The sequence below is a fragment of the Oncorhynchus tshawytscha genome, linkage group LG02 (assembly GCF_018296145.1).
Source record: "Oncorhynchus tshawytscha isolate Ot180627B linkage group LG02, Otsh_v2.0, whole genome shotgun sequence".
Lineage (NCBI taxonomy): Eukaryota > Metazoa > Chordata > Actinopteri > Salmoniformes > Salmonidae > Oncorhynchus > Oncorhynchus tshawytscha.
Window position 1 is genome coordinate 42,497,604 of NC_056430.1, and position 23,907 is coordinate 42,521,510.

Sequence of the window (23,907 nt, forward strand, 5' to 3'; positions counted from 1 at the left end):
TGGATAAAGTTGAGGGTTCATTATGATATTCTTAGAGAGCAACCGGGCAATGTAACAAGGCATGTTTCTAACTTCATCACTAACAAATCCTAATAATTAGAGTGCTCTTCTTGACCATTGTTGTCCTGATAAATCCTACCCCCGCAAACCTATGTGAACTTTTCTTCACCTTTTAAATGTGATGAGTTTGCTGCATATTTCAGAGATAAGATAAACAAACATTAGGCTGGGTATCAGTCAAGCAAGACCTGATGAGAATGTTGATGTGCTTTAGCCTACCACGCAAAGGCACTATGGATTTATTTTCCCTGGTTGACACAGACATGCTCAGGAAAGGGATGCCACAATTTAAGCCTTCTACCTGCCTTCTAGATCCTATCCCCACCACCTTCTTCAAAAAAGTTTTTAATTGCATCTGTTCACAGGCACTTTCATCACTGCACTAAAAACTGCTATGGTGAAACCCCTTTTTTTATATATACTTAGTTTTTATTGTAGGAACACAAAGAAAGTACAAATAAAGTCAAATAAAATTACAAAAAAAAAGATCTGGCAGTTACAGTGCACATCATACCTTCATCATATTAGTTACATTGACATCTTTGAATTAGACCTTTTCCAAGTACGAAACCCATTTTTCCCAGTATTCTTGACCTCTCTCCTGTTGAGTTCTTAAAGCAAAGGTCATACGCTCCATGTGGTGTATTTCTTCTACAATGTCTATCCATTGTGTCACTGTGGGAGGGTCTTTTTGTAGCCATTTAATAGTGATAGCCTTTTACTGGCTGCCAGTAGGACCTTCAAGAGGTACTTTTCTCTATTGTGTAAGTTATCAGGTATTTCACCCATGTACAAAGAAATGAATGTTTGTTCTATGTCAAATCCCAGTATTTTTCCAATGTTAGATCTTATTTCTCCCCAGTAAGGGTGAAACCCCTTCTGAAGAAAAGTAATATAGATTCTGCAGCTCTTAGCAATTTTCGGACAATCTCCAACCTTCCATACTTAAGCAAAATTCTGGAGAAGTTGGTTTTCGAACAGCTAAATTATTTTTTTAAGTGGCAAATGTATTTTTTTTAAAATCCAATCTGGTTGTTGTGCCCACCACAGCACATAGACAGCCTTTGTTAAAATGGTAAATGATCTTAGAGCTAACACAGATGCCAAACAGCTCTCTGTCCTTGTACTCTTGGATTTAAGTGCTGCATTTGACACTGTCCTTCTGGAGAGGTGGGTTGACCTCTCCAATCCAGTTTTTAACCGGTCAAGAGTTTTTTGTCACCCTTGGTGAACATAACTCAGAGAAAATACATGTGTGGCATTCCACAAAGTTCGATTTTGGGTCCTGTACTATTCAGTTTATATATGTTACCCCTTGGCAGTATTATAAGAAACACAGCATTTTTTTCCTTTTTTTTCTTAACTTCTTAAAGCATTGTTGGTTAAGGGCTTGTAAGTAAGCATTTCACTGTAAGGTCTACACCTGTTGTATCAAATACAATTTGATTTGATTTTGCCTGCTACGCAGACGATACACAGCTTTCATTTCTGTGTCACCAAAGGACTTTAGCTCCACTGATAAATTATTAGACTGTATTAGTGATTTATAAACTTGGATGGCTCACAACTTCCTATAGCTAAAATCAAGACAAGACCGAGGTACTTATTGTTGGAGCCAAAGCACAGAGAGAGAGAATCTGGCCGCACATTTTAATTCACGGGCAATAAAGATAAAACACCTAGGTGTTATTTTAGAATCTGAACTCAATTTTGAAATGGCTTTTTACCACCTGAGGAACATTGCCAAGGTGTGGCCTTTTCTCTGTCAGAGTGATACAGAGAGATTCATTTATGGTTTTATTACAAGCTGGCTTGACTACTGTAATGCTCTCCTGTCTGGTCTACCAAAGAAAGCCATTGATCAACTGCAAAACATACAGAATGCTGAATACGTGTACTGACCAAGACCAGACGGAGAGCACACATTACACTGGTTTTATGGTATCTGCACTGGCTGCCTGTGAGTTAGAAATCATTTTAAGATTATTCTATTGGTTTTTAAATCAATCCTTGATTCGGCACTCCAATACATGTCAGACATGCTTTTAAGTTGTGTACACAGTAGGTCCCTCAGCTCCTCTGGCACTGGCCTTTTAACTATCCAAAACCTAGGATCAAGAGGCTTGGAGAGGGAGCCTTTAGTTATTATCCCCCCAGCATCTGGAATAGCCTGCCAGAGAACCTGAGGGGGGCCAAAACTGTGGACATATTTAAAAGAGAAAAGGAGATCTTAAAACACCTTTTTAGCTTTGCTTTTCCTAAGGGTACTTTTAGTCGCTCAGTTTTATTGTTATTATTTTGTATTTTATCCTCTTATGTTTGTATTTATTTATTTTATTTTATTTAGTTTTTTTTCTGTGAAGCACTTTGATTTGATAGCAAAATATTTTTCAACAGAAAATTAAGAGGAGTGTTTCTTATTGGACAAGTTAATGTAGTCCCTTCCTGTTTCAGTCTGTTTTCTTTTGTTGGATGCCAAATTAATGCAATCCTGAAAGAGCTCTAGACTTGGCTCTGAGTGAGGTACATGGCAGGATGCAGTACGTGTGCTCCCAGGGAGAGGGAGAGCCAGGTTATAGTAATTAGTTCTTTGTACACTAATTAGCTGCTTGGTTGTTGACGAGCTGAAGGGAGCACTGATGTTTGCCTGAGCCCATTATCTAAAGTAACACTGAGCCTATTATTCTAAAGGAGAACTGTATGCAGAGATGCTCTAAACAAGATTTTGATGGCTTCTCTGACCAGGGCTCATTTACGTGACCCATCATTTAACTCCATTTAAAGGGTCATATTTTTCACCTAGTAAAAGTAATGTTTACTATTACACCCATTCCCAATATTTTTTTGTGTGTGATTGTACTACTAATATAATGCACAGTAATACAGCATATTTCAGTTAAGACACCGACATGTTAAGAAGCTCTTATTTGTCTAATATGACAACACCTACTGAATGTCTGTGATAACACTATGTCTCTGTGATATCATTATCTACGCCTTCATTTTGGTTAACCCAGAACAAAAATCCTCCGTCATTTTTATGTTTACGTAGTCTGTGAGATTATCTAGGCCTATATTTCATAGTGTCCTTTCTCTATGTATGATCCAGACAGATAAAATGAGAGCCATTTGCTTTCTGTGAACGCTCCATAACAGTCAAGACTGTTTTCAGTGAGGCACGGGCAAGACTCTGTGCTGCCAGAGTGTGTTTTTCCCTTTAGTTGACTGTGAGCCTATATTGAGCCTCTTCTCTTCCTGTGTCACGTTCTACACTGTCACACCACAGAGCTGTCTGTCGGGAAGCATGTACAGATATACACATATCAGAGGTACTGGTGGGAGGTGTGTGTGTGTGAGAGAGAGAGAGAGAGAGAGAGACAAAGGGGAGAGCGTGAGAGAGAGAGATGAAGGGGGAGAGAGAGAGTGAGAGAGGGGGGGGAGAAAGAGACGGCCGGAGGGGTACAGAGCAGGGCTTAAAACTGCTACCTTTTGACTTGGCAGTGTGACAACAATTTTTAATTGGTCGCTAGGGTGCCAGTTTTTTTTTCTTTTTTTCTGTAATTTAAAAAAATGTATTATCAAGATGTATTCAAACGACAATGGGTATGCAACATGCGTATGCAGACCAGGTATTCAAAAATGTTAGGCTAGTCCGAAGTCTTGGTTGAATCTTTGCGATGCGCAAATCAGTCATAATATGCTGTTTGAATGAACATTTCTGAAGGCTTTCCCAAAAAAACGTTCCCAATTAAACATTGACTGCAAAGTAGGCATGCCTACCTGGCAGAATAATACCATTTATGATGTTGATAAATCGCAGGGCATTTGTTTTGCAAACTGCCATCAAATATAGCCTGTATAGCACAAAAACACAGCTGGCCAATGGTCTCTTGCTAGGCACAATTTAATTAAAGGGCAACTACACCCTCCAATAGAGTTTTATATATATATATATTATATTAAATATATAGATTTTTTTTTACAGTATATTTTTTAAAGTTTGTTCCCAGACCTCAAAAGTGGTTTCCTGATGTGGTTTAAGCATGGTTGTGGAATTGGCTCAGTGAGTGAGTGTGTATGTATACTACCGTTCAAAAGTTTGGGGTCACTTAAACACAGAAATGTCCTTGTTTTTTTTAAAGAAAAGCACATATTTTGTCCATTTAAAATAACATCAAATTGACCAGAAATACAGTGTAGACATTGTTAATGTTGTAAATGACTATTGTAGCTGGAAACGGCTGATTGTTAATGGAATATCTACATAGGTGTACAGAGGCCCATTATCAGCAACCATCACTCCTGTGTTCCAATGGCAAGGTGTGTTAGCTAATCCAAGTTTACCATTTTAAAAGGCTAATTGATCATTAGAAAGCCCTTTTGCAGTTATGTTAGCACAGCTGAAAATTGTTATTCTGATTAAAGAAGCAATAAAACTGGCCTTCTTTAGAGTAGTTGAGTATCTGGAGCATCAGCATTTGTGGGTTCGATTACAGGCTCAAAATGTCCAGAAACAAATAACTTTCTTCTGAAACTTGTCAGTCTATTCTTGTTCTGAGAAATGAAGGCTATTCCATGTGAGAATTTGCCAAGAAACTGAAGATCTTGTACAACGCTGTGTACTACTCCCTTCGCAGAACAGCGCAAACTGGCTATAGCCAGAATAGTAAGAGGAGTGGGAGGCCCCCGTGCACAACTGATTTTTGCAGGTTTTCTAGTTTTCACTCCCAAAATCCGACTTTAAACAATTTCAAGGCAATGCTACCAAATACTAATTTACTTTATGTAAACCCCTGACCCACTGGAAATGTGATGAAAGAAATAAAAGCTGAAATAAATCATCCTAACTGACCTAAGACAGTGGAACACTAGTCAGGATCGAAGGAAAGATGAATGGCGCAAAGTAGAGGGAGATCCTTTATGAAATCCTGCTCCAGAGTGCCCAGGACCTCAAACTGGAGCGAAGGTTCACCTTCCAACAGGACAACGACCCACAACCAAGACAACGCAGGAGTGGCTTTCGGGACAAGTCTCTGAATGTCCTTTAGTGACCCAGCCAGAGCCCGATCGAACATCTCTGGAGATACCTGATAATAGCTGTGCAGCTATGCTCCCCATCCAACCTGACAGAGCTTGAGAGAGTCTGCAGATAACAATGGGAGAAACATCCCAAATACAGGTGTGCCAAGCTTGTGGCGTCATACTCAACAAGACCCGAGGCTGTTATCGCTGCCAAAAGTGCTTCAACAAAGTACTGAGTAAAGGGTCTGAATACTTATGTAAATGTAATATATATATATTTTTTTTTATAAATTAGCAAAACATTCTAAAAACCTGTTTTTGCTTTGTCATTATTGGGTATTGTGTTTAGATTGATGAGAAAAAAAATAACTCAATTTTAAGTATAACGCTGTAACTTAACAATATGTGGAAAAAGTCAAGGGTTCTGAATACTTTCCGAATGCACTGTATATATAAAGTGTGATTGGGAGTGAAAACTAGGAAACCTGGAAAAATCACAAAGGGAAAATGAAATTTACCAAAATATTCAACTGATTTTATAGGACTTTATAGGAGTGACTGTTCAAAATTGACATCAATAACGTCCTTTTTGAGATTGAATTTTATTTTTTCCCTCTAAACAATCAATGTAAATTTGATATTATCAAGTTTAAATGTGATTATTTTTGCATGGAGGATAGGTCATTATAGGCTGGATATAGGCTACTTGTTCAAAGCATCATTCGCATTCCCCGGCCAGTGTTATTTTCATTCAGGCCAGTAGCTTTCAGTTGGCACTGGCCCGGTGTGTACCTGAATGTCAAACAAATGTACCTGAATGTCGAGCCCTGCAAGGGCATTCTGATTTAAAGGATGACTCATCATTATTAGCCTGGTTTTGTATGGAATGCAGGCATATTATGGGACACAGCTCAGGTCATTATCAGTGCGCAGTGGCGAAAAATGTATGCTACCAAATCATGTGCTAGTGCACTCCTGAGAGCGAGCAAATAGAGGTTTTCCAGCCCCATGGCGTGTCGTACAGCCTCAAACACTTCCTGCTGGGTTTCTATTCCGCTACTGTCACTGTTGACATTGTAGCAAGTTTAGATGAATTGTCATCACCTAGCAAGCATGATTTGGACACCTCAGGCTTCTATCTGTCAGAATTGAATACTGTGGGGAATGATGGTCTAACGCCAGTGCCAGTGCAACACCATTTCTGTTTCTGTCATTGTGAAAATGGATGGTCAAATTGTCTCCAGTTTCTGTCAGTCTGTCACGTACTCCGGTTATAGAATTTGTGTCTCCCTCTGGGACTGTCGGACTATAGATGGAGGAAGTGACAGACAGGTTATTTTACCTCTGATTGGTAACACGACCTGATGGAGGGAACGGTATGCTCTGTTTTGGGAAACGACAGGTCACTATATTGTCCAGCTCTTGTCCTGTCTGACCCTTGTCATACGATCCAATAAACGTACCCGTTTATTGGAACATGATAGACTTACAGCTCAATGATAGGACAGGACTTTTGTGGAATCTATGGACAAATTGAATGTGATGAATGTCACTTGCGTTGTCACTTTGAACCTAGACCATAGTGTGTCTGTGCACACTCGGACCAGTTACACTGTCAGTCTGACTCAAATCAACACTGCTCGTTTGTTTGTTGTTGCTGGTCGTCTTGAATATGGCCTTATTGGACTGGATGTGTGAGATGTGTGAGAACTGCTGTGCCAAACGCCTGCCGCGTTGGAGACCCTACCAGGCAACCAGGCTGTGTGTGTGCGAGCTGCGAGGGAAGCTGTGAGTCGACATGTCTGCTTTTCACCCCCCCCCCGAGGGACAAAACGGAAATGACAAGGCAATCGCCATTCTGTCAGCGTGGCTGTGGCAGCAGAGGCTGGCAAGGTTATTTATCACCAAGGTTAATGGGGTAGCGTCTGGTAGCAAAGGTGGCGAATCGAGACAAACATGTGCCTGTTTTACTTAAGCAACAAAGAAAGAGACTTTGATCCGACAATGAAAGTAGTTGCTTCGATCAACAAACATTCTCTTGCACATCAAGACTCAAGACTTAGGTCTAAATGCCATTTTGAAGTCTTTTTCTGTCTGAGGTTATCTCCTCAATACTGAACTAAATAGGTGTGGTAGACTTTGAAGGCACATTTTCTGATAAATCCCTTGTGCTATAACATTCTCTCCTGCATGTATGAGGAGGACACAACTATATTCACAGTTGGAGTAAATTACTACAAACCAGGATGCCATATTTAACTAGGCAAGTCAGTTAAGAACAAATTCTTATCTACAATGACGGCCTACCCTGGCCAAACCCTCACCTAACCCGGACAACGCTGGGCCAATTGTGTGCCTCCCTATGGGAATCCCAATCACGGCCGGTTGTGATACAGCCTGGATTCAAACCAGGGTCTGTAGTGACGCCTCTAGGACTGAGATGCTGCGCCACTCGGGAGCTCCATAAGCCTGCAACCTATTTTAGCTGTAATTCCAGCGAGCCTAGTAAATGGCTGTGTTTGTGCTGTAGAAGCCAGCCAGGTAATTATTAGATTCCGGTCTCTTCTCTCTGTGAGAACACTGACTGGGTAATGCACTATTTACATGGATATGGCTCAGTGCTTCTGATGCTGTATGGTAATTATGGAGGTCATGGAGAAATGTGCAATACAATGTCCTGCTGCAGAGCATAGCCCTACTATATAGGGCCCTATAAAATCAGCAGAATTCAACAATATCCACAAATGTATGGAAATCAACTAAATGTATTGAACTTATTAAAAAATGCATACATTTGCCCAAGATTATCATAAGACATGAACAAAATGAATCAGTGATTCATATTTTCCTTCGAGGTCCTGATGAGGCAACGGCACAGGAATGCCTCCATTTGTGCCCGTTTGTCTACCACTTTGTGTCGGCATAAGCATCAGCGATGCTTCTAATGTAAGGACAACCATCTTCTGGTAGATGGAGTTTCCCAAAAACTTTCTCAATTAAATGTTAACTACAAAGTAGAGTATACCAGGCAGAATGATATCATGATTATTTGCAAATATCCAGTGGCCAGATTTGATCGTGCCCTAACTATAGCTGTGTGATCATGCTCATATAGCCTGCTGTTTTATGCTTAAACCACAGCTTAATAATAATAATGAGGTGTATTTTTCACAAAGGCAAAGCTAAAGATGTAGCACAGCAGTCTTTTCTGAGTAAAATATGATCATTACTCTCTGCCTTTCATTTTTCTCTGTGTGCGTGTGTGTCTGTCCGTGTCTGTGCGTGTGTATTGTATGCGTGCGTGCCTATTTACACAGTATATACAGTACCAGTCAAGAGTTTGGACAAAGGTTTTTCTTAATTTTTTACTATTTTCCTGCATTGTAGAATAACAGTGAAGACATCAAAACTATGAAATAACACATGAAATCATGTAGTAATCAAAAAAGTGTTAAACAAATGAAAATATATTTTATATTTGAGATCCTTCAAAGTAGCCACCCTTTGCCTTGATGACAGCTTTGCACACTCTTGACATTATCTCAACCAGCTTCACTTGGAATGCTTTTCCCACATATGCTGAGCACTTGTTGACTGCTTTTCCTTCACTCTGCGGTCCAACTCATCCCAAACCATCTCAATTGGGTTGAGGTCGGGTGATTGCGGAGGCCAGGTCATCTGATGCAGCACTCCATCACTCTCCTTCTTGGTCAAATAGCACTTACACAGCCTGGAGGTGTGTGTTGGGTCATTGTCCTGTTAAAAACAAATGATAGTCCCACTAAGCACAAACCAGATGGGATGGCTTATCGCTGCAGAATGCTGTGGTAGCCATGCTGGTTTAGTGTGCCTTGAATTCTAAATAAATCACAGACAGTGTCACAAGTAAAGCACTTTTCTTTTTTTTCCTTCTTTTTTTCTTTTTTTACTTCCGGCGACGACAGAAATGGCCGCCTCGCATTGCGTTCCTAGGAAACTATGCAGTATTTTTTTTTATGTGTTATTTCTTACATTGTTACCCCAGGAAATCTTAGGTTTTATTACATACAGTCGGGAGGAAATATTGGGTATATGAGCAACGTCAACTCACCAACATTACGACCAGGAATAAGACTTTCCCAAAGCGGATCCTCTGTTTGGCCCACCACCCAGGACAATGGATCGGATCCCCTCTTTTGATTAACGAGACGTGGTGTGATCATAACAGCATACAGGAACTCAAGTCCTTTTGTTCACCTGACTTAGAATTCCTCACAATCAAATGCCGACCGCATTATCTACCAAAATAATTATCTTTGATCATAATCACAGTCGTGAATATTCCCCCCCAAGCAGACACATCGACGACCCTGAAAGACCTTAATTTGACTCTATGTAAACTGGAAACCACATATCCTGAGGCGCATTTATTGTAGCTGGGGATTTAACAAGGCTAATCTGAAAACAAGGCTCCCTAAATTCTATCAGCATATCGATTGCGCAACCTGGGCTGGCAAAACCCTAGATCATTGTTATTCTAACTTCCTAGACGCATATAAGGCCCTCCCCCGCCCTCCTTTCGGAAAAGCTGACCCTGACTCCATTTTGTTGCTCCCAGGCTATAGACAGAAACTAAAAAAGGAAGCACCTGTGCTCAGGTCTGTTCAACGCTGGTCCGACCAATTGGAATCCACGCTTCAAGATTGCTTCGATCACGTGGACTGGGATATGTTCCGCATACCGTCGAACAACAACATTGATGAATACGCTGATTCGGTGAGCGAGTTTATTAGCAAGTGCATCGGTGATGTTGTACCCACAGTTTATTAATGGCAAAATTGCGCTCACTGCCAACAACTAAACAAGTTCAAGTCGAGCAGTAACTTAAATAGTAAGAACTTTTTCAGCAAAAATGGAAGAATGGAATTCATTGCTCGTGACAATCAACCATGCTCTATCGTGGATGATGTTGGCTTTCGCCGACTGGTCGAACCCCGGTACACACTATTTTTCAGATGTTGCCCAACCGGAGTTACACAGTATTGTTGAAACTCACATCCATGAGCTTTACTACTGACATTTGGATCAGCGATGTCAGACCCATGAGCATTATGAGTCTGACAGCTCAGTGGGTCGATGAGGATTTCGTACTGAGGAAAGCCGTATTGCATGCTCAAGAATGTGCTGGTTCTCATTCTCTGCTGCCATTTCTATGGCATTTGAGAACATCATTGAAACATACACACTCCTAGCTCCATTCAAACTACTGACTCGAGAAATAAGCTCAACTGCATCTGAAGCAGACATGATATCCTCTGTCATGGCATTGAAATGCCTGCTCAACAAAACTGCCGACAGACCGTGGGGTTAAAACTTACAAAAGTACTAGAGGCTGTGAACAAGTGATTCGGTGGCATTCCATCTGAGCCTCTTTACTGTGTCGCCACCATGCTCGATGTTAGGTACAAGGACCGCTACTTCGATGCAGACAAACAGGGTTTACGTGAAATGTTACAGACACAGCTGGACAAGATGGAAACGAACACAGTGACAGTGGGCACTGAGGAGGAGGCCACGGACAGACAGAGCTTAATCTTCACTGCTTGACATGCATGATGAAGTTCTGGATTAGAATGAAACAAATGAACAACGAAACAGCACAGCAAGGAAGTGAAATTTGAGTTTTGATTATGTTTTGGGGACTGGTAATGGGGACATACATAAATGCCAACAAAATAGTGTTTTGGTCGGTGTGGTGTGTATATAATCTTTATTTAACTAGGCAAGTCAGTTAAGGACAAATTCTTAATTACAATGACGGCATACCCCGGCCAAACCCAGACGACACTGGGCCAATTGTGTGCTGCCCTATGGGACTCCCAATCACGGCCGGATGTGATGCAGCCTGGATTAAAACCAGGGACTGTAGTGACGCCTCTTGTACTGACATGCAGTGCCTCAGATCACTGGGTCCATGTGTCTGTGTGTATTAATTATTTAACTGTGCTTGAAAGGCCGCTAAAATGTTTAATATTGGTTATTGGTATCGGTATCGTTATGGGCCAAAAATGTCAAATTGGTGCATCCCTAGTTGAGATGTGTCTGTTACTTGAACTCTGAAGCATTTATTTGGGCTGCAATCTGAGGTGCAGGTAACTCTTAATGAACGTATCCTCTACAGCAGGGGTAACTCTGGGGCTTCTTTTCCTGTGGGCGTCCTCATGAGAGCCAGTTTCATAATAGCACTTGATGTTTTTGTGACTGCACTTCGAGTTGTTGACATTTTCCGTATTGACTGACCTTCATGTCTGAAAGTAATGATGGACAGTCGTTTCTCTTTGCTTATTTGAGCTGTTCTTGCCATAAAATGGACTTGGTCTTTTGCCAAATAGGGCTATCTTCTGTATACCACCCCTACCTTGTCACAACACAACTAATTGGCTCAAACGCATTAAGAAGGAAATAAATTCCACAAATTAACTTTTAACAAGGCACACCTGTTAATTGAAATGCATTCCAAGTGACTACCTCATGAAGCTGGTTGAGAGAATGTCAAGAGTGTGCAAAGCTGTCATCGAGGCAACGGGTGGCTTCTTCAAAGAATCTCAAATATATCACATTTTGATTCGTTTAACACTTTTTTGATTACTACATGATTCCATATGTGTTATTTCATAGTTTTTATGTCTTCACTATTACTATATAATGTAAAAAATTGCAGAAATAAAGAAAAACCCTTGAATAAGAAGGTTTGTTTAACCTTTTGACTGGTACTGAATGTGTGTCTGTGCAAGTGTGCATGCATGTGTGTGTACACCCATGCATCAGTGTGTAATTGGCCATGCTTTGACGGTAGATATCATGACACCCAGTGAGGACCTGTACCACAGCCCAGTGGCTCTCCTCATCCAATCGCCAGCTCAAGCTGAATTATCCACACCATTTACCTCATAGTCTGGTTCACCGCTACAGTGTCCCTGCGCCCCAAGTGGCACACTACTCCCTATATAGGTCACTAAATAGGGAATAGGGTGCCATTTGGGATGCCAATTGTGTCAAACGGGTAGGTGATGGGACCAGCTGCAATAGGGCCCATCATCGTTGGCTACAGTTATGAGACCGGCTCACTGCATGGTACAGTGCATTCTACATGAAATATGCTGTGTGACTGTCCCTGTCTACCATTTAGTGTTTAGTGTGGTGCATTGCCACTGTGTCAGGCAGGGACAGAGGAGAGATATCAGTTGCCCAGGGTGGTGATGCAGAGGTGGGGGGCAGTGGCAGCAAGGGTTGGGGGATAGTAGCAGGGTGTTATGTCATCATGGTCTATGGGGATGCTGCACTATCTCCTTTCTACATGAAATGTGAGAGTACATGGTCCCTTATTCCACATTACTTTTTGCTCATATTACTTTCTACCTTCCTAAAAATACCTCATATTCTGTGACAACTGATGGGTCCTCTCCTTCAGTGTCGAATCGAAGCATGTAACTGTGTTGACAGTCGTTGATCGAAGTCATTTTGCAGCTCAGGCAACATCAGTAGCTAGACAAACTGTGCACTATGCGCTTCTTCTCATGTGAGGATAAAAAAATTACGGTATGTGGCAGTTCTAGCTTGTATGGCTCCCTGGGCGGCGACCCCCTGAAAGCACCACTCAACATTTGGAACGTCACAAAAAAATTATCATAACATTTAAAACTATATACGTATACACATATATTTACACAAAAATAACACTCAAAAAGAGGTAAAGTCAAACAGAACAAATTGTAGTATATAACTACAAATAAAAAAGAATCAAATTATTACACTATTATCCTATTGCTAACAAAAAACAAATAAATAAAATAAGTTGCACAAATCCAAACACACAAATGGAATAACACACTTATAAAGAAGAGAACCTGATTATTACACTATTGCACTTCAAACAAGAAAACACAAACTAAACTGCCATCTAAACCCTGACCTTTCTTGCCTTCCTTGATGCAAAGTCATCAATTACACCATAAGAAATCTGCCCAGCAATTGCATGGTTAATACTGATGACAGCAAGGCCACTAAGGCGTTCCTGTGACATGGTGGACCTCGGGTAGGATTTGATGAGCTTCAGCTTTGAAAAGCTTCTCTCAGTTACTGTCACTGGAAGAGTAAGGTAAATTCTGAGAGCGGTCCACAAATGTGGATACATTTTGACTGGTTTTATATTATACACAACGATTTCACACAAACCAGAAAAAAATGCAACAATATGTCTGTGAAACTATGTAATCACAGTATTATGAATGAATTGTGGTTTATTTGGTAGCATTTTGTAGTGTGACTGATTTTACTAATTGCATTAGTACTATACAAAGTTAGAGGTGCGCTATTTGATAGATTCCCCTGCTCCCCATCTCGTACATCTGAGTGGGAGACCTTCCCAGGCAGTAGCCTGCCTAGCTCACAAACTAGAATCAGGGCGCCCAGTCCGACAAGGTTAATTGTCCCACAGTCCCACACGGTTATATAATATAATTGACATGACGTGCAATTGAGCGATAGAAAACTGATCGTGCAAATGTCACCATTGCTCCAAATTTTTGTGCGGGCTCCCGGTAAGATGCTGTCCTGGGCGGCTGCCTATGTCGTCTATACCTAAATCCGCTACGACGGACGGAAGGACGGACAGGCGGACGGACAGACAGATCCAGCTCAGAGAGGCCCAGCTAATGAGCTCCATCAGTAGCAGATTTTATTTTAGAATGGAAAATGATTGTGTTTCATGCAACCAATGATAGTGCATTGAACCACATCAATTCGTTACTCTAATCAAACCGATTTGCATCAAATCCTTTTAAACTAAAATGTGTTATGCCTGTATCATATCGGAACCCATGTATCTAGATGCGTTTTGGATCGTCTTGAAAGGGAAAGATGCAGATCCCTACCAATTACTGTATCAGTCAAGTTAATTAGCATGGACTGTCAAGACTGTTTAAATCATTTATACATTTCTGTTTTTCTGAGGACAACCACCCACACGGTGTCAATGACAGCTGTGGCAAGGGGTGGTGGCGGCCAAGAAAATAATGTTGTCATGTGTTGCTTGGTGATGGAAGGACCAATAAAACCCCATCATAATTGAGTAATATAACATGAGTCAATCATTAAGTTAAGTCTTCCTATCCGTCAATTGGCCAAGGGTTACAGGCTTGTGGCAAGGTACATCAATACATTTTGAGTATGTAAGACACTGACTGTGTTGGCTGTACCGTTGCAGAGAAAAGGGCTCATCTAAGCTGGCCAAGCTACTGTAAAGTGACGTAACTGAGGCATTCATTTTCCAGTACTCGTCCTCTAGCATACAGAAGAGAAGTAAGGCCTCTGGCTTTTGCTGACTGTGCGAGAAGTTGTTGAAAATCTGGTGAGAAAGCCTTTTGTTTTTAATAATTGGACGATCTGTATGATATGTGGGTCTGAGACCCCATGAGGAGTACACAGTACCATTCGTCCTCCTCTAGCATAAAGAAGAGAAGAAAGGCCGATGAGCATTTTCTGTCTATCACACCTGCAGAGACTGAATCATTGACAAATCCGTGCTCGTTAACAGTGATGGGGGGAGGGGGAAATCGATAGGTACATATTTCAATATTATTTTGAGGAGATATTGTATCATATAGTTTTGTCAATATTGCAATATTATTTTTTCGCTATTTGGTTGTACCTGCACCAAAAAATAGGGAGCCAATTTGTTTTCAGCACTTCTATTTCCATGACTGATCAAAACTCGTTTTATCATGGCTTTCTTGTCCCTCTGCAGCAGACATACAGTTGAAGTCAGAAGTTTACATACACTTAGGTTGGAGTCATTAAAACTTGTTTTTCAACCACTCCACAAATTTCTTGTTAACAAACTAAAGTTTTGGCAAGTCGGTGAGGACATCTACTTGATGCATGACTCAAGTAATATTTCGAACCATTATTTACAGACAGATGATTTCGCTTATCATTCACTGTATCACAATTTCAGTGGGTTAGAAGTTTACATACACTAAGTTCACTGTGCCTTTAAACAGATTGGAAAATTCCAGAAAAGAATGTCATGGCTTTGGAAGCTTCTGATAGGCTAATTGACATAATTTGAGTCAATTAGAGGTGTACCTGTGGATGATTTTCAAGGCCTACCTTCAAACTAAGTGCCTCTTTGCTTGACATCATGGGAAAATCAAAAGAAATCAACCAGTGCCTGAAGGTACCACGTGCATCTGTACAAACAATAGTACGCAAATATAAACACCATGGGACCACGCAGCCATCATATCACTCAGGAAGGAGACGTGTTCTGTCTCCTAGAGATGAATGTACTTTGGTGAGAAAAGTGCAATCAAACCCAGAACCAAAGCAAAGGACCTTGTGGAGATGCTGGAGGAAACAGGTACAAAATAATCTATATCCACAGTAAAACGAGTCCTATATCGACATAACCTGAAAGGCCGCTAGGAAAGGAAGATGCCACTGCTCCAAAACCGCCATAAAAAAGCCAGACTACCATTTGGATCTGCACATGTGGACAAAGATCATACTTTTTGGTGAAATGTCCTCTGGTCTGATGAAACAAAAATTGAACTGTTTGGCCATAATGAAAAAGGGGGAGGCTTGCAAGCCGAAGAACACCATCCCAACTGTGAAGCATGAGGGTGGCAGCATCATGTTGTGGGGGTGCTTTGCTGCAGGATGGACTGGTGCACTTCACAAAATAGATGACATCATGAGGCAGGAAAAAAATGTGGATATATTGAAGCAACATCTCAAGACATCAGTTAAAGTTAAAGCTTGGTCACATATGGGTCTTCCAAATGGACAATGACCCCAAGCATACTTCCAAAGTTGTGGAAAAATGGCTTAAAGACAATAAGGTCAAGTTATTGGAGTGGCCATCAGAAATCCCTGACCTCAATCCAATAGAACATTTGTGGGCTGAACTGAAAAAGTGTGTGTGGGCAAGGAGGCCTACAAACCTTTCTCAGTTACACCAGCTCTGTCAGGAAGCTTGTGGAAGTCTACCTGAAACATTTGACCCAAGTTAAACAATTTAAAGGCAATGCTACCAAATCCTAATTGAGGGTATGTAAACTTCTGACCCACTGGGAATGTAATGAAAGCAATAAAAGCTGAAATATATCATTCTCTCTACTATTATTCTGACATTTCACATTCTTAAAATAAAGTGGTGATCCTAACTGACCTAAGACAGGGAATTTTTACTAGGATTAAATGTTAGAGTTTAAATGTATTTGGCTAAAGTGTATGTAAACTTCCGACTTCAACTGTAGGTGAGCAATATGTTTGGAACTCCGAGTCGTAATTAAATCACAGTATCAAATTACAACCTAAGTATCGTGATAATATTGTATTGTGAGGTCACTGACAATTTCCAGCCCTAATATTTAACCATTTGGCAGTTAACTGAAGGTCTTTATTGTTAATGAAATCAAGTATCTGTGTGAAATAAGATCACTAATATTCACATATGAAAGAATCTAACAGGACTCTGACACATTGTAAATAAATGATTGGCATCATGAGAGCGCAGAGAAATTGGTTTCGTTTTTGGGAGTGGTCTAGCTGCATTTGTATATCAATACCTCCTGTGCTGAATACAGAGAGAGTAAAGGGAGAGTGACAATTCTTTGGTTTCCTTTGGTTCTCTATTGCCCTCCAAATGGTTGGATCTGCCAAGTCATGTGATCCTGTCACGCTGAGTTAACCAATCAATCTCACAGGACTGTTGAGGAATCCTCTATGGAAGAACTCAAACTGTCATCATAAATCTCTGAATATATTCTATTCATTATTATCTCTAGCCCTCCGATGAAGGCAGGCTGAGGCTCAAGTAGGCCAATCATGCAATCAGACTCAAGAGACACCACAAGACCGTAATCACAGTTTCAGTAGAAATGCTATTGCTGATGTAAGCATCCCCTGTGAGGAAATTATGCCACAACCCCAATGTTTGACAATGTAGGGAACAAGCAACACACTCTCTATTCGTGTTGAAAGATTAGAAACAAGGAGTTCCTGGCTGTTTAAACTTTACATGTATCAAAATGATCACACTGTTGAGGAACTGGGACATGACCAATAAGAAGAGGCAGGTCAGCTATCTGGGCAAAAACTTGAGATTTTTTTTTTGTCATTTAATTTCCTGTCTGACTGACTCTGACAGCTTTCTCTCCAAACTCTGTCACCCTTTCAACCTTTTCTCTTTCCCTTGAACAATTTAGAAAGTTTCACACAAAAGCCAATCCCTAGTTCCTAATTTTCTCTCTCATTGACTTTTGACTTGACACTTCTCTGCCATTCCAGAACCACCTCACAGTTCTTCAGCGTTGACGTAAACCTTAATCCAAGGCCCGAGTCAGATCAAAGTCCTTGGCGCCTCAAAAATGACGTTAATTAGTATGAAACAGCTCTTTTGTTAAAACATCTATATCCTTTTTCGCTGTCTATCAGGAGATGCAGAGGTTGAAACTGCTCCAAGATGGAGATGAAATCTCAATATGTAACAGACTCTCTCTATCTCCGTGGCTCCTGCTAAGTGACTAGTTGCCATGGGAAAGACAGAATAACCCGATTTGAAGCAGAGAAGACCAAGCACTGTGATTAATGACACAGGTTCAACTATAGAGTGAGAGAGATTTTATGACAAAAACTAGATCCATATGATACTTTGGTGTGAACTTAGCATCAGCACTTGTAGAATTCCATGAAGTGCAGTATGCTGGTGGACTCCTGTGGTGCTGATGTCACTGGACTGTCTTTGTAGAGAAGAGCCATGTCGCTCCTAAAGCCCCCTCCCTTCACACCTTCCGTCATCCATATCCTGTGAGACATCAAGCCAACCTGCAATAAACTAATTCAAGCCAAGTCAACCGGTCGGCTCAAAGGGTCATATAGTGCAGTATAATTTGTTTTTCTTTTTCTTAAAGGAACTCAGTCTGTTTTTAAACTTAGTCTTGAAAGTTGTAATAGTAGAACGCAGAAGGTGCAATTTTGAAATTGGGCAGTGCATCATCAGTTCCTCTTGTCATGTTAGTCATTGCATACCAACTTGTCTGAAATGTCCAGATCAACTAGCCCATGTCCACTACTGTTTTTATATGAAGGTTTAGCCCATAGACACTGTTGTACATTTTGTGTCACTCAAATATCACATGAATACACATTAGACATGGCAAAATGTGTAGAATTGCAATAAAATTGGCTATATAACTGCAACATTTTCGTTGCACCCCATGACAAAATGTGGAGAATTGCAGGTAATAAGCTTTAACCTGCAAAATTCTCTCCACCATCAAGAGGGGTGTGAACATTTTTTGTCATGAACAGTGCTTGTGCCCATAGAAATAGACGTGGCACGTGTGCTCATGCGGGGGGAGGGGCATCAGGATGTTCCCCAATGCTAGAATGGGAACCCCTTATACAGTGAATGATGGACTGTAGGCTAGTTTAGGGTAGCACTGCTACTATGAGACATAATCTTCGCATTTGGCTTCCTCATTGCGTTCTGATAGAAGCCCCATAGTGGCAGTACTACCCTGAACTAGTCTACAATCCATCTTTCACTATATGATCTTTTGAGGCCGATGGTTCAGTTGGCTTGACTGGTTTTATTGCAGCTTGGTTAGAAGTTGCACACCCAAGCCCTCTTTACTATAGTCTTTCTTCCCAAAGGGTAAATTGTCCTTCCCTCCAATCACTGGCAGGCAGAGGCAGGGCCAGACACCAGGATTATAGTCAGCCTGATGGATGACATTGAGAAGGATTAATCGACTTCTCCGGAACCCTCAGTTATCTGATTCCAGCTCCGTTCCTCCCTTTCGCTGTTCCTTTGAAAGACCCACATTATATCAGAGCTGGTAAATGGAATGTAATCTATTTCTGAATGGGAAATTAACACAAGATTAGACCCTGTTGCTAGTTGTGCTTGGACAAAATGTGCACGTGTGAAATTTGTATTTGAGTGGTTACAGCGTTGGGTTTATTACACGTATATATGTTTTTTGTATTGGCACTAACCAGCAGTTAATGTTTATCTCCTGCTGGATGAACGGGATGTTGGGTAAACATGGTACCATATCAGAAGGGAATAGAGAAAGTCCCTACATGGTACTGGAATAGAGACAGAGTTCTAACATGGAACTGGAATAGGTTGTTGTCAGTTATCAATAAAACGTCACAATAAGGTGCAGAGCGTTTGACTTGCCTGCTGGGGGGCAAGAAGAACTGTGCTAAATCCCTAGACAACTGTGTGCTGTTTTCAAGGGATTGCTAAATAAATGTTCAGAACTACACATTTCCGATTTATTCCACGCAAAGCAATTGTGCCCATTTAGCTCCATCATCAGAGTTATGGGCCTACAGCTTTTCATGATCAGTAAACGTCAACTGATCATGTAATTTCAGATACGTGAGGCTAGCTAGCTAGATCTTACTCACGTTGGCTACAGAGAACGTGATCACAAAGTCGTCCGGAACAGCTGATGCTCTCATGCATGCCTCAGTGTTGCTTGCCTCGAAGCGAGCATAGAAGTGATTTAGCTCGTGTCAATGGGCATCTCGCAGCTGTGCTTCCCTTTGTAGTCTGTGATAGTTTGCAGGCCCTGCCACATCCGACGAGCGTCGGAGCCGGTGTAGTACGATTCAATCTTTGTCCTGTATTGGTGCTTTGCCTGTTTGATGGTTCATCTGAGGGCGTAGCGAGATTTCTTATAAGCGTCCAGGTTAGAGTCCCACTCTTTGAAGGCAGCAGCTCTGCCCTTCAGTTCAGTTCGGATGTTACCTGTAATCCATGGTTTCTGGTTGGGGTATGTATGTACAGTCACTGTGGGGACGACGTCATCAATGCACTTATTTATGAAGCCAGTGACTAATGTGGTGTACTCCTCAATGCCATCGGAGGAATCCCGGAACATATTCCAGTCTGTGCTAGCAAAACAGTCCTGTAGCTTAGCATCTGCGTCATCTGACCACTTCTTTATTGACCGAGTCACTGGTGCTTCCTGTTTTAGTTTTTGCTTTTAAGCAGGAATCAGGAAGATGGAATTATGGTCAGATTTGCCAAATGGGGGGCGAGGGAGAGCTTTGTATGTGTCTCTGTGTGTGGTGTAAAGGTGGTATTGAGTTTTTTTCCCCTCTGGTTGCACATTTAACATGCTGATAGAAATTAGGTTAGACTGATTTGAGTTTTTCTGTATTAAAGTCCCTGGCCACTAGGTGTGCCGCCTCTGAGTGGGCATTTTTTGCTTATTTTCTTATACAGCTGACTGAGTGCGGTCTTAGTTCCAACATTTGTCTGTGGTGGTAAATAAACAGCCATGAAAAATATAGATGAAAACTCTCTTGGCGAATAGTGTGGTCTACAGCTTATCATGAGATACTCTACTTCAGGCGAACCAAATCTAGAGACTTCCTTAGATTTCGTGCACCACCTGTTCTTCACAAATATACACAGACCCCCCCCTTGTCTGACCGTAGTGTGCTGTTCTATCTTGCCGGTGCAGCATATATCCCACCAGCTTAATGTTATCCATGTCGTCATTCAGCCAGGATTTGGTGAAACATAAGATATTACAGTTTTTGATGTCCTGTGTGTAGGATATTTGTGATCGTACCTCATCTAATTTATTCTCCAATAATTGTACGTTGACAAGTAATTTTGATGGTAAAGGCAGATTTCCCACTCGCTGTCGGCAGATCCTTACAAGGCACCCCGTGTCACGTCCGTTATAAGGAGGAAACCAAGGTGCAGCATGATATGCATACATTCTTCTTTTAATGAAGAAAGAACACTGAACAAACTAACAAAAAAAACGTGAAGCTATACAAAACGAGTGCTGACAGGCAACTACACATAGACAAGAACCCACAAAATACCCAAGGGAATATGGATACCTAAATATGGTCCCCAATCAGAGACAACGATAAACAGCTGCCTCTGATTGGGAACCAATTCAGGCCACCATAGACATACAAATACCTAGACTTACAAAAACCCCTAGACAATACAAAAACTAACAAACCCACCCTAGTCACACCCTGACCTATCCAAAATAATAAAGAAAACAAAAATAACTAAGGTCAGGGCGTGACACCCCGCCTTGTGTCCTTTACATGCGTCTCTTCCTCCTGCCAGTGACAGGGATATTGGCCTTGTCGGGTGTCTGAAGTACATCCTGTGCATCCTGCTAATGATGCACAGGATGTACTTGTTATTGAAAAAAGTTTGTCTAATCCGATGTTAGTGATCGCTGTCCTGATATCCAGAAGCTCTTTTTTGCCCTAAGATACGATGGCAAAAACATTGTATAAAATAACTTACAAATAACGCAAAAAAAAAACACCTAATAGCGCTATTGGTTAGGCGGCTGTCAAATGGCTGCCATTTCATCCAGCGCCATCTTCAGAGCACCATCTCCAGAGCGCTCAGAACCTCAGACTGGGGAGAAGGTTCACCTTCCAACAGGACAACGACTCTAAGCACACAGCCAGGGCAACACAGGAGTGGCTTCGGGACACGTCTCTGAATATCCTTGATTGGCCCAGCCAGAGCCCGGATTTGAACCCAATCTAACATCTCTGGAGAGACCTGAATATAGCTGTGCAGCATCGCTCCCCATCCAACCTGACAGAGCTTGAGAGGATCTGCAGAGGAGAATGGGAGAAACTCACCAAATACAGGATGTGCCAAGCTTATAAAGGGTATGAATACCAATGTAAATTTAATATTTCCATTTTTTATTTTTAATACTTTTGCAAAATGTTCTAAAAACCTGTTTTTGGTTTGCCATTATGCGGTATTGTGTGTCGATTGATGAGGAAAAAAACTATATAATACATTTTAGAATAACAAAATGTTTAAAAAGTCAAGGGGTCGGAATTACATTCCTAATGCACTGTGGATCTCAGCCTCTCTCTTTCCCTCTGATACTGCCCACGCTCTAGCAATACATGCTCCGCTGTCTCTGTTTCCTGGCAATAAGCACGCTTTCCTGTTGGATGCTTTCCTATCACATTTAAAATCTTATTCAACTGTGTCCCACCCTTAATCTTGTAAAAATGGCCTCCAGTTTTCTGTCCCTTCCTGCCGTACCCCCCTTGCCGACATTCCTCTGTACTTGAAATAAATGCCTGCCCTTAGCATTTCTATTCCACTGCTCCTGCCGTCTCTGCATCATCACTGTCCATGTCAGGCTTTTTGCCTCTGCCTTGCTCATTTAAACTACAACATCAACATACCCACTATTAAGTGCTTGTTTAGCCAGTACATAAACTGCCTCATTCCCCTCCACCCCCACATGGGCTGAGACCAAAGTAAATCTTATCTGTATACCCATCTGTCTAGTACATCATAAAGCAGGTCTTGTCTGCTACGTTAGGTAAAGGACTGCAGACTCATCAACACTGCACATGAATCAGAGCAAATAACTAGTCTTGACTTCCTCCACCCACACTGCAAGTCAAGAGTGTGGCCATCAGTTCCGCTGCATATGCAGCCAGATGATCTGTAATATGTTTCCTGACTTCCACCCCACATTCCTGCACTACAAATGCTGGCCAAGTACGTCCTGTCCTTGGATCTTTTGAACCATCTTTGGAAACGGCCACAAAATCCTAATACACAGTATCCAGATGTTTCTTAAACAAATCAGATGGATCAACACCTTCCCTGTCTTTCCCGTAGTCTCTCCAGCACTTCTAAATCAACTACTGGAGGCCGGAGTAGCCATGGTGGATTTACAGGAATAGCTACCGACTAAACTCCCTTCCATACATTCCCATCTCCTTCTCCTGGTTATTACCCACCCACCCAAAGCTTGTGTTCTGTCCTGGCAAGTTTTTCTAGCATAAAATCATTTTCGCAGGATGAGACACCCCATGTCCCTGTAAGTTCACCCAATAATTCATTGCCTGCTGCTTCTACTAATCTGCAATGTCATCCCCCATCTCCACCTGTAGTGCAGCCACATGGAATGTCGGAAACGCCCCACTACATATTCTGAGACCTTGCACCTGTATGACATTTAGCCGTTCCAATGAGGTCCAGGCTGGCGAACCATGCGCTATACTTCTATAGTCTCTTGCAGATCGGATTAATGCAACATTACATTGTCCTGTATGAGGAACACCCAGCCCCCCACTCCTTCCCCGTCAGACAGCGCATCACATTTAGCACCTTCTTGCACTTTCCCACCACTCTCAATGTGTTCTGCCCAGGTCAGTCTAGTGTCAAAGTATACCCCAAGGATCCTGAAGCCCCCCACCCTCTCTAAGTTTCTCCCATATACCGTGCTGTTGGAAAGTATTCAGACCCTTTTACTTTTTCACATTTCGTTAGGTTACAGACTTATTCTAAAATTGATTCAATTGTATTTTTTCCTCCTCAATCTACACACACTACCCCATAATGACAAAGCAAAAACAGTTTTTACATTTTTTTTGCTATTTTATAAAAAAATACAAAACATTTACATAAGTATTCAGACCCTATACTCAGTACTTTGTTGAGGCACCTTTGGCAGCGATTACAGCCTCGAGTCTTCTTGGGTATGAATCTACAAGCATTCTTCTCTGCAACTCCTCTCAAGCTCTGTCGGGTTGGATGGGGAGCGTTGCTGCACATCTATTTTCAGATCTCTCCAGAGATGTTCAATCTGGTTCAAGTACGGACTCTGTCTGAGCCACTCAAGGACATTCAGTGACTAGTCCCGAAGCCCCTCCTGCATTGTCTTAGCTGTGTGCTTAGGGTCGTTGTTCTGTTAGAAGGTGAACATTCGCCCCCAGTCTGAGGTCCTGAGCACT

At 41.5% G+C, this 23,907-nt stretch overlaps 1 protein-coding gene across 1 annotated transcript in view; it reads left to right on the forward strand.

Annotated features, from left to right (window-relative positions):
• LOC112244810 (receptor-type tyrosine-protein phosphatase gamma) overlaps positions 1-23,907 on the forward strand; it is a 295,615-nt gene that overhangs the window by 145,433 nt on the left and 126,275 nt on the right. The window lies entirely within an intron of this gene.